Source organism: Anomaloglossus baeobatrachus, chromosome 6 (assembly GCF_048569485.1).
Source record: "Anomaloglossus baeobatrachus isolate aAnoBae1 chromosome 6, aAnoBae1.hap1, whole genome shotgun sequence".
Taxonomy (NCBI): Eukaryota; Metazoa; Chordata; class Amphibia; order Anura; family Aromobatidae; genus Anomaloglossus; species Anomaloglossus baeobatrachus.
Genome location: NC_134358.1, coordinates 390,245,951 through 390,258,158, shown reverse-complemented (window position 1 = coordinate 390,258,158; position 12,208 = coordinate 390,245,951). Strand labels below are relative to the sequence as shown.

At 45.1% G+C, this 12,208-nt stretch overlaps 1 protein-coding gene across 4 annotated transcripts in view; it reads right to left on the bottom strand.

Moving 5' to 3' along the window:
* Positions 1 to 12,208, bottom strand: part of BBS9 (Bardet-Biedl syndrome 9) — a 704,556-nt gene that overhangs the window by 233,526 nt on the left and 458,822 nt on the right. The window lies entirely within an intron of this gene.

Below are 12,208 nucleotides of genomic sequence, written 5' to 3'. Positions count from 1 at the left end.
TTTTTTTTGGCTAACCAGTGCAGCACATTGCTTATACTGTACCTCTCGCACACCAACAATTCTATTGGAAGCTAAAGTGCAGTTTAATTTGCTTTATATGTTTTACTGCACAGTATTTTGTATTAGTGACTGTAATAATTTATATGAATACAGTACATTATATTGTATTACTGTAATAAGTTTGTATAAATACTGTAAATATTTTTGGGTTGTGGAACGAATTGTCCGCGTTTCAATTATTTCCTATGGGAAAATTCGCTTTGATATAAGAGTAACTTGATTTAAGAGCACACTCCCGGAGCCAATTATGCTCGTAATCCAAGGTTCCACTGTATAAACATTTTTTACCCAGTCTAGATTCCATCAACCCCTGAATCTGCCATTCTGTTTCTTCTTCTAATTCTTGATTTATGGCTCCTTTTTCCTGAATATTAATCTAAACTGGTTAGCCGAGGGAACATGGTCCTCAAAAATTCTCCTACAGAGAAGAGTTGAAGATCACACCCCATTGGTTAATAAGACAAGATTTACATACAGAGAAAAGAGAAAAACATATCTGAGGAACAGAGCGGAACAAGGGAAAAAAATCACCACCAAATCCAGGAACAACATTTAGACTATGTAAAATAATTGTTCCCAGTAGTTTTAACATTTTAATCCAAGATGAAATTTGGGGGAGATTTAGATGTATTAAATCACAGATATATTTCAAATCAGATTTTTTTTTATCCATATTTAATAATAGCAAAAAATGGCAATAGTTATAAAAAGAGCAGAGAAAGCTAAAAAACAGAGTTTAGAAAGCAGAGTTTCTAAATTCATGCACACTTATACACTGTATGTAATTATTGCAGGAGCGTATCTAAGCTGAGGGTTAATCAAAATTACTAAATTAACACCTTAAATTTACATTAGTAAGTTTTCTTCTAATAATAAGAAAGTAATAAGGGAACTGCAATTTTCACAAACCAAGGGTGGAAAAATATGGACAGCAAATGTAACCTCCATACACATACAGAGATAATCCCATTAGTAAATAATATAATTCTGTGCTTTTACATGAGTTGGCAAGTCACCCAGAAATGATTTCCCAATGAGGACCAGAATACTATTTCTAATGAGCAAAGAATTTCAACTGGATTTCCTCTGGAAAATATGTGCCAGAAAGTAGTAAATGTTTTAAAATACATGACATTCCTCTGGTCAGGGCTAAAACAAAGATTTATGTTTTGTGGATAGATGATAACCATTTTCACAAGCCCCAAACACACAGTGCAAGCATCGCTCTAATATGTTTAAAATTTATTTTCCACCAGCCACTGCTTCTTAAGATCCTGAGTGCAGCATAAATCGAGCACACAAATTGCCAATATTATGGGAGTTTATCCAGTTTACTGGACGTAGGAAAAACTAAATAGGAAACGGCTGGGTGGACAAAGTGATAAAACACCATATACGTAAAATATCAAATGTGGCTTATACTTCCTAAATCCAATAGCCAAAGATCAAAAAAATCCCAATCCAAAATAAACCATAACTTTAAATTGTTAAAAGAAAAATATAAACAAGCGCAAATCATAAGTTGAGGTCCATATTAACATTACACTCTGCTCCTTATTGGTCCAAGCTATGTATGTTCAAGTGTATCCCAAGTGGTCAAATTGCTAGCTAGTTGGAACATACAATTGCAATATACATATGGATAGATAAAGTAATTTGTAGCTACATAAATATACAGCTCCAATAGCCTCAAATTGTGTAACTAGCGTAAAGCAAAAGGACTGCCATAAATTATCTAACCATCGGGGATTGTATCTATTTTGTACGGTCTAAGGCCTCTTTCACACGTCCGTGCAAAATAAGCATGTTTTGCATGGTCTGTGGTGTAAGTGCATATGTGCATGTGTCCGGGTGTGTGTTCAGTGCGTGCTGTCAGTGTGCTATCCGTGTGACAGCTGCATAACACACTAACAGCATGAACGTCTTACCTGTCCATGGTGCTGATGCCTCTGGCGCTGCTTCTGCTTTCGATCTGAGGTGCAGTGAATATGCAGTGAGCATAATTGCGTTATAATAATAATTGGGTTAGAAGCAAGCGACAGCATAGCGGAGACATTAGCGGTGAAGACATGTGAGTATAGAAAAGCATTTTATTTTACAGTCACGGGTTTTCTCTGGTACTTGTCACACTGATGTCACACGAAGCACATCAGTGTGCAGTCCGTGCAGTCTGTGTGACATCGGTGCTACCGGAGATAAAAAGGACATGTCTACGTGTGGAGCACACGGACACACAGTCTGTGTGAAAACACGCACATGTGCGCAAACCCATTGATTTTAATAGGTTTATGTGTGTCTGTGTCTCTGATACATATGAAAATGGCCGCCACACATACCGGAAACACAGACGTGTGAAGGAGGCCTAAAAGCCAGAGGAACAAGGTGGTACTAAAAGAGAAAAAGAGCCTCCCCAACATGTTTCACCCTTAGCTACAAGTAGCTACAAAACAGGTAGATCTATCCATATGTATATTATATTCTAGATTGGTTAAAATGATATTTTGGGGGGTTTTGGCTATTGAGTTTATAATATCAGTTAAGGCTACTTTACACGCTGCGATATCGGGCCCGATTTCGCTAGCGTGGGTACCCGCCCCCATCTGTTGTGCGACACGGGCAAATCGCTGCCCGTGCCGCACAACATTGCGCAGACCCCTCACACATACTTACCTGCCCGGCGACGTCGCTGTGACCGGCGAACCGCCTCCTTTCTAAGGGGGCGGTCCGTTTGGCGTCACAGCAACGTCACTGAGCGGCCGCCCAATAGAAGCGGAGGGGCGGAGATGAGTGGCCGGAACATCCCGCCCACCTCCTTCCTTCCGCATAGCGGCCGGGAGGCAGGTAGGAGAGGTTCCTCCTTCCTGCGGCGTCACACATAGGGATGTGTGCTGCCGCAGGAGCGACGAACTACATCGTTACTGCTGCAGTAACGATAATCGAGAATGGACCCCCATGTCACCGATGAGCGATTTTGCACGTTTTTGCAACGATGCAAAATCGCTCATCGGTGTCACACGCAGCAATATCGCTAATGCGGCCGGATGTGCGTCACAAATTCCGTGACCCCCAACGACTCCGCATTAGCGATGTCGCAGCGTGTAAAGCCCCCTTTACTCTCTACCGATACCATTGAGCAATTTTGGTGTGACCAAATTTTACTTGGTAAAGCACAGGATAGGCAATGAGAAAAAAACAAAAAACAAAATCTTGATCGAACAATAAAAGCAAAATAAAAAAAATCATAGATTGAACCTGAATGGTTGTTGTATTTTCAGTCAACTTGACTTCATTTAATAAATTATGTGTTAAATAGCCAATCCACAAATCCCTTTATTTAATAATTAAGTTGTCTTGCCCCTGACAAATCATTCTAAAGTGACATTCCTTAGGTTTTTCCCTTCCATCAACCTGGCTGCCCACTGCCTGTGTCATCCATCCATAGCAGCAGAGGTACCAAGATAGATCCCAGAAAGTGGAGGCAGGTCTTCATCTCTTTGCTTCGGCATACTGCCATAACACAAAGGTACACTTTTGGTTTAAGGGCAATTCTACATATTTTCAAAAGTTGCCAGTTCAAGTATAAAATGAGCCATTTCTTAATGATTTTAACCCCCTGAATTCAATCTTACCATGAACATTTTTAGTTGGCTCTTCTCTCTATGATAATACAGAGTTTTCTGTTACTGCTACTGCACCAGGATCCAAATAGGGTAGGCAGTCACCTGTGAGCACTGTCAAGTAGAGTTGAGCGCGGTTCGCGGTTCGAGGTTCTCCAGTTCTAGGCTCGAGTGATTTTGGGGCCTGTTCTAGATCGAACTAGAACTCGAGCTTTTTGCAAAAGCTCGATAGTTCTAGAAACGTTCGAGAACGGTTCTAGCAGCAAAAAAACAGCTAATTCCTAACTGGCTTTCCGCTGTAATAGTGTAAGTCACTCTGTGACTCACACTATTATGACATTTCAGTGTATAGTGTGCGGGAACAGTGCCTTCAGATCACTGCTGTTTCTATAATCGCCATTTTTTTTTTTTCCTTGTCTTCCTTCCCTAAGCGCGCGCGTCTTGTGGGGCGGGCCAGCATGTCAGCCAATCCCAGACACACACACAGCTAAGTGGACTTTTAGCCAGAGAAGCAACGGCATGTGTGATAGGATGTCCATGTCACATGTCCCTGCATTATAAAACCGGACATTTTCCTCCAGGACGCCATTATCTCTTCTGTGTCTTTGGTGTCAGACATCACTGTCGCAGCTCCGTCCTGAGTCCTATCGCTGATACAGCTGTATGCGCTCCATACACAGCGCTGGACAGCTTAGGGAGAGCACTTTCTATCAGTCCTTTTAAGGGCTCAAACCGGTAGGGTCAGAGCCATAGGTGACAGGTCCTGAAAACAGCGACAGCGTCTGTGTAGCCAAGGTCAGGGATTTCGTCGCTGCATTTCAACATTAGGAGGGAATAGAAAGGCAGGCTTCCATTCCTCTACCCAGAGGCCCACAATCCTGGCACTGTACCCTCCTGTCCTCTGCACACTCCAACTCTTTTTAACTAAGCCATTATACTAGCAAACAGTCAGTGTACCTAGTGGCATCCTAAACGTGGCTATTGTACTTTTTTGTAGTCAAACTAGTGGAAAGATATTTGCAGCATGTCTGCCTGCATTGCACACTCCAACTCTTTTTAACTAAGCCATTATACTAGCAAACAGTCAGTGTACCTAGTGGCATCCTAAACGTGGCTATTGTACTTTTGTGTAGTCAAACTAGTGCAAAGATATTTGCAGCACCTCTGCCTGCATTGCACACTCAAACTTTTTTTAACTAAGCCATTATACTAGCAAACAGTCAGTGTACCTAGTGGCATCCTAAACGTGGCTATTGTACTTTTGTCTAGTCACACTATTGCAAAGATATTTGCAGCACCTCTGCCTGCATTGCACACTCAAACTCTTTTTAACTAAGCCATTATACTAGCAAACACTCAGTGTACCTAGTGGCATCCTAAACGTGGCTATTGTACTTTTGTGTAGTCAAACTAGTGCAAAGATATTTGCAGCACGTCTGCCTGCATTGCACACTCCAACTCTTTTTAACTAAGCCATTATGCTAGCAAACAGTCAGTGTACCTAGTGGCATCCTAAACGTGGCTATTGTACTTTTGTCTAGTCACACTATTGCAAAGATATTTGCAGCACGTCTGCCTGCATTGCACACTCAAACTCTTTTTAACTAAGCCATTATACTAGCAAACAGTCAGTGTACCTAGTGGCATCCTAAACGTGGCTATTGTACTTTTTTGTAGTCAAACTAGTGGAAAGATATTTGCAGCATGTCTGCCTGCATTGCACACTCCAACTCTTTTTAACGCAGCCATTATGCTAGCAAACAGTCAGTGTACCTAGTGGCATCCTAAACGTGGCTATTGTACTTTTGTCTAGTCACACTATTGCAAAGATATTTGCAGCACGTCTGCCTGCATTGCACACTCAAACTCTTTTTAACTAAGCCATTATACTAGCAAACAGTCAGTGTACCTAGTGGCATCCTAAACGTGGCTATTGTACTTTTGTGTAGTCAAACTGGTGGAAAGATATTTGCAGCATGTCTGCCTGCATTGCACACTCCAACTCTTTTTAACTAAGCCATTATACTAGCAAACAGTCAGTGTACCTAGTGGCATCCTAAACGTGGCTATTGTACTTTTGTGTAGTCAAACTAGTGCAAAGATATTTGCAGCACCTCTGCCTGCATTGCACACTCAAACTCTTTTTAACTAAGCCATTATACTAGCAAACACTCAGTGTACCTAGTGGCATCCTAAACGTGGCTATTGTACTTTTGTGTAGTCAAACTAGTGCAAAGATATTTGCAGCACGTCTGCCTGCATTGCACACTCCAACTCTTTTTAACTAAGCCATTATGCTAGCAAACAGTCAGTGTACCTAGTGGCATCCTAAACGTGGCTATTGTACTTTTGTCTAGTCACACTATTGCAAAGATATTTGCAGCACGTCTGCCTGCATTGCACACTCAAACTCTTTTTAACTAAGCCATTATACTAGCAAACAGTCAGTGTACCTAGTGGCATCCTAAACGTGGCTATTGTACTTTTTTGTAGTCAAACTAGTGGAAAGATATTTGCAGCATGTCTGCCTGCATTGCACACTCCAACTCTTTTTGACGCAGCCATTATGCTAGCAAACAGTCAGTGTACCTAGTGGCATCCTAAACGTGGCTATTGTACTTTTGTCTAGTCACACTATTGCAAAGATATTTGCAGCACGTCTGCCTGCATTGCACACTCAAACTCTTTTTAACTAAGCCATTATACTAGCAAACAGTCAGTGTACCTAGTGGCATCCTAAACGTGGCTATTGTACTTTTGTGTAGTCAAACTAGTGCAAAGATATTTGCAGCACCTCTGCCTGCATTGCACACTCAAACTTTTTTTAACTAAGCCATTATACTAGCAAACAGTCAGTGTACCTAGTGGCATCCTAAACGTGGCTATTGTACTTTTGTGTAGTCAAACTAGTGCAAAGATATTTGCAGCACGTCTGCCTGCATTGCACACTCCAACTCTTTTTAACTAAGCCATTATGCTAGCAAACAGTCAGTGTACCTAGTGGCATCCTAAACGTGGCTATTGTACTTTTGTCTAGTCACACTATTGCAAAGATATTTGCAGCACGTCTGCCTGCATTGCACACTCAAACTCTTTTTAACTAAGCCATTATACTAGCAAACAGTCAGTGTACCTAGTGGCATCCTAAACGTGGCTATTGTACTTTTGTGTAGTCAAACTAGTGGAAAGATATTTGCAGCATGTCTGCCAGCATTGCACACTCCAACTCTTTTTAACTAAGCCATTATACTAGCAAACAGTCAGTGTACCTAGTGGCATCCTAAACGTGGCTATTGTACTTTTGTGTAGTCAAACTAGTGCAAAGATATTTGCAGCACGTCTGCCTGCATTGCACACTCAAACTCTTTTTAACTAAGCCATTATACTAGCAAACAGTCAGTGTACCTAGTGGCATCCTAAACGTGGCTATTGGACTTTTGTCTAGTCACACTATTGCAAAGATATTTGCAGCACCTCTGCCTGCATTGCACACTCAAACTCATTGTTACTAAGCCATTATACTAGCAAACACTCAGTGTACCTAGTGGCATACAAGAAGTGGCTGTTGTACTCCATTAGTGCCCCACTGGTGCAAATCTATGTGCAGCACCTCTGCATGACACCCTCCTACTCTGTTTTTAATGAGCTATAATAATAGCAAAAAATACTGCCATTTAGTGGCATCATAGAACTAGCTGTTGTATTCCATTAATGCCCCACTGGTGCCAAGCTATTTCTAGCACCTCTGCATGACACCCTCCTGCTCTGTTTTTAATAAGCTATAATGATAGCAAAAAATACTGCCATTTAGTGGCATCATAGAACTGGCTGTTGTATTCCATTAGTGCCCCACTGGTGCCAAGCTATTTCTAGCACCTCTGCATGACACCCTCATGCACATTTTGCTACGCTAATGTTATAGCAAACTCAGGGAATTCATTGCTGCATTTGATAATTCGGAGGGATAGAAAGTCAGGCTTCCTTTAGCTTTTCCTTCTGTTCATAGACAGCATCTCCAAGAGCAATTTCTCCTCCACGTCTAAGTGTGGAGAGGCAGCTAGTGCGCATGCGTGTGCAGATTTACCCCAGCTGCAGCCTAATTACAGTGTTTCGCCTAGTGAGTATGCTCAGCCTGACTGTGCCATTCCTGACGCTAAGTCTTCATTTCGGGATACAGCGCATGCTCCCACACTAAGTGTGAAAACCCTCTTTGCACAGGTGCTTGCATTCCGTGCCGGGTCTAAGTCCTGTTTTGTGCCTAGACACCATGCTAAAGCTGATAGTCTTTTTTCAGAGACTGTATTTCATGCTACTGAGCATGCTCAGGCACTTACTGCATCAGAGACTAGGTCCGGTAATGAACTCTTTGGCCCTGCCCCTGATGTGGGGGTCCCATATAGACCACAGGGCATCAGGTGTCCTCCCAAATGGCTTGCAGAGGCCCACCCCTATGACTTGTCACCGCATTATTGATGGTCAGACGATGACTGGTGAGGTGTTTGGGTCATGGCAGCCATGAGGTCATCATTGAAGTTGCGGTTCCAAATAGGACGCTAGTTATGCCACTCATGACGTGTCACTCTACTTTTGTCTCCAGGAGGTGCATTGTGGTTCACCCTGGTTTGGGGCGGACCCAGGTTATAAAAGGGGCTGGAGCCAACAAGGAGGTGCGCAGTCTTCTATTATGCTCCAAAAGAGCACACCTCCATGTGTTGAACCCATTGCGGCTTTAGGCCAGAGGTAGGCAGGGATAGGGTGTCGATGCAGGCCACCACCACAGTTGGTAACGCAGAACGGTTAAGACCAGCTCCTGTCCTACCAGTCCTGCTTGTGCAGCCCAGTGGCATTAACAGGCCTGCTGCTGCTGATGCGCCTGCTGTCCACAGGTGTGCCCCCTACGCACACGGTCAGCGTACTCAATAGCCCCTGTGTTGTTAACAGGGAGTTCCTGGGCTGGGTGGGCATGTGGACCCTGTGACGCTAACAGGGCTCCCAGTCTCCAGATCCGAATGGCGTCTAACTCGGTTCAGGCTACTATTAGTTTCATAGCCACACAGCTCTGTATCCTCCACCAAACCTTCCAGTTGCCAACCTCTCCTTTTCCAACTGGGAGCACGGTGCACACTGACTGCTGATGGGGATATATACCTTTCTCTTTCTTTTCTTATTAATTTTCGTTATATAGCGGTAACATAGAATATACCACTTTATCCAAATCTGCCAGTCCCACTGTAACAGATGGTGTTTCTTCAGCAAATGTTACTGTTGATTAACCACCAAATCCATGGACCAAAACTTTTTTCCCCTTTCCAACACACCTGTTCCCCTTTCCACCAGCATCTGTCCTTTTTCAACTCATTTTGGTATATGACCAAAAGTGCAACTCTGCAGGGACACCGTACTCAATGCCATCTCAGCACAGCAGCCAGCCCTCGGTCCCTCAGATGTGGACAAGTAAAAGACCATTTCCTCCTATCCATGACAAAGCGTTGAGATTCACTCTGTGCAGCACTGGTGTTTAGTGAAAAAGCAGATCTAAGATTGCGTACCACATTTTGCAGATACTCCTGTATACGTGCGTCCATTTCTATGGCAGGAATTATTTCGCCAAATTTTGTCTTGTACCGGGGATCTAACAGTGTGGCAACCCAGTATTCTGGAATACTTTGAATTCGTACAATCCGAGGGTCATGTTGTAGGTAGTGCAGCAAGAAGGCGCTCATGTGTCTTGTGCAGCCAGGAGGACAAAGTCCTTGGTGTGTTGGTGGCAGAGAGGTGAGAATCGTGCCTCCTTCCTCTGCCCTCTCCCCACAACCTCGCACAACCGAAATGTGAGCAAGCTCTCACTCATTTGCTGAGTCTTCCATGCCCATCGCCAGTTCGTCCTCCATTTCTTCATGGGCTCCTGCACCTTCCTCAACACTTTTTGCTGATACTATGCGCCCTTGTTAATCCCTCTCCCTCACCATGACTGCCGCATAGGTGCCGCTGACCATCTGGACCTCATAGATCTTGTTATCCCTTTGGCATATGACTCCTCCTGTACTTCCTCCCCTTCCTCTTGTCCCAACACCTGACTCCGAATAATAATTACAGTGTGCTCCATCATGTAGATGACCAGAATTGTCACGCTGAGAATGACATTGCCAGTGCTAAACATCTTCGTCGACATTTGTAAACTGTGTAGCAGGGTGCATAGGTCCTTGATCTGACACCACTCCAGCAGCGTGATCTGCACCACCTCTGGATCAAGTTATCCCAGGCTATATGTCATAACGAATTGCAGCAGGGTTCGGCGGTGCTGCCACAAACGCTGCAACATGTGCAGATTCAAATTCCTGCGTGTGGGCACATCGCATTTCAGGCGTTTAACCACCAGACCTAAAGACTTCTGTAGCGACGAAAGTTGTTGAGCTGCTGTGTGCGCACGATGGAAGTGAGCACATAGCGAGCGTGCCCGCTGCACAAGGCCATGTAGGCCGTGATGGTGTTTTAAAAATTGCTGGAGAATTAGGTTCAACACCTGAGCCATACAAGGCACGTGTGTCACATTGCCCTGACGATGGCCCGCAGCCAGGTTTGCATCATTGCCGCACACGGCTGTTAAGTCACCAACGGAGTCCGCTCCGTCAATTTGTACTCCGGTCGCCAGGTGACAACGTGTTCCTTTCATGTATAGTGCTGATGATGGGAGAGGAGTCGATGCCAGCGGCGCAGGTGGACGCAGGTTATGCTCACCCACTGGGCTGCATTACCTTGACAGATGCAGAATCTCTGGCTGAATGTAGCTGGTGGGTATCTCACAGATGAAATACCATCATTCAGCTACAACCAATGGGAAGACACCACACCCTTTTTTATGCCCATCCTGTCTGCAGACCACTGCCAGACATAGCTATGAACCTCTGGTTAATTTTACCCCCAGTTCAGTTTTATGATTTTGTGTGCTTGTTACCTGACTACTTTTCCTGCTTGCTGTTTATGTACCTTGTTGGCCGATGCACATTTCACCTCTGCTTGTTTTCTGATTAAGTCCTGGCAGTCCCATTCTGTTCCTGTTCCTCAATTAATGTTTTGACCCTGCCTGACTACTATTCTCTGGAACTGCAGCCTTCCACAGGTATTAATCACCTTGGGCCCTGTGTAATTCCTAATCCCTGTATAGGGTGTGAGACTGTGACCGGGGTTATCTATGACGGCCGGTATGTCTCGCCCAGGTTGTGCTCACTCCATGATAGAAAGTAAATCCACTATAGGGTTAATGCTGTTTCCCTACAGGCTTAAGGAAGGGTTAAAAGGAAACAGGAACGAGGGCAGGTGTGCCGGGTGTGGGGGAAGTGACCAGAACTTCCTGAGCCCTCTGCTGGAGAGGCACATGTATTTTGTTATGGACTTTTTGTTTGGACATTAAACACCGTGTGCTGTGAACCTTGATGCCTGGATCCCGTGTCTTCTGCTGCGCAGCCGACCGCGCTACCTCACATATGGTGGAGAATCGGCGGGCATGACAGCCGGTGAGGTGTAGCATCCATCCCTGGTGACCCAGCTGCGCATGTCCTGGATTCGAGCGGCTATACTACAGCCCAAACCCGGCGACGCCATGGAGGACATACTAAAGCATTTGTCTCAGGCTAATGCACAGCAGCAACAGACCAATGCACACCTGCTCCAATCCTTGCAAGTGCAGGAAAAAAAACTCCAAGAACAGTTGGATCAGGCCAATGCACGTCAGCAGCAATCCTTGCAAGTGCAGGTCAAAATGCACCAAGAACAGATGGAGCAGGCCAATGCACGTCAGCAGCAATCCTTGCAAGTGCAGGACAAAAGGCACCAAGAACAGATGGAGCAGGCCAATGCACGTCAGCAGCAAGCCTTACAATTGCAGGAAAAAAGGCACCAAGAACAGATGGTTCTCCTGGCCAAGTCGATCCGTGCCGGACCGGCAGCAACAACCCCGGGACCGGGTGACGACGGCAGCGTCCGGAAAGCGGTGAGACAAGCGTTGCAAAAGATGACCCCGGGTGATGATGTGGAAGCGTTCCTGGCGGTGTTTGAGCGGGTGGCCGAGCGGGAAAAGCTGCCGACCCCGCAGTGGGCTGAGGTATTGTCGCCCTATCTGACGGGGGAACCCCAAAAAGCGTACCTGGACCTCGGTACCGAGGACGCCATTGACTATGTGACCCTGAAAGCCGAAATACTGGCTCGGTTGGGGGTGAATACCTATGTACGGGCTCAGCGGGTAAATCAGTGGTTCTATGAGGAAGCCAAACCCGTACGCTCCGAGGCCTATGACTTATTACATCTTGTAAAAAAGTGGTTGCGGCCTGACACTCTGAGCCCGGCGCAAATGGTGGAAAGGGTAGTAGTGGATCGTTTTGTGCGCACTTTACCCGTCACCGTTCAACGGTGGGTAGGACAGGGTGACCCGAGTACCCTGGACCAATTAGTGTCCCTGGTAGAGCGGCATGTGGCTACGCAGGACTTGATACGGGACACTGAGACTTTGCGTACCGCCCGTCGGTCCGGCCCCT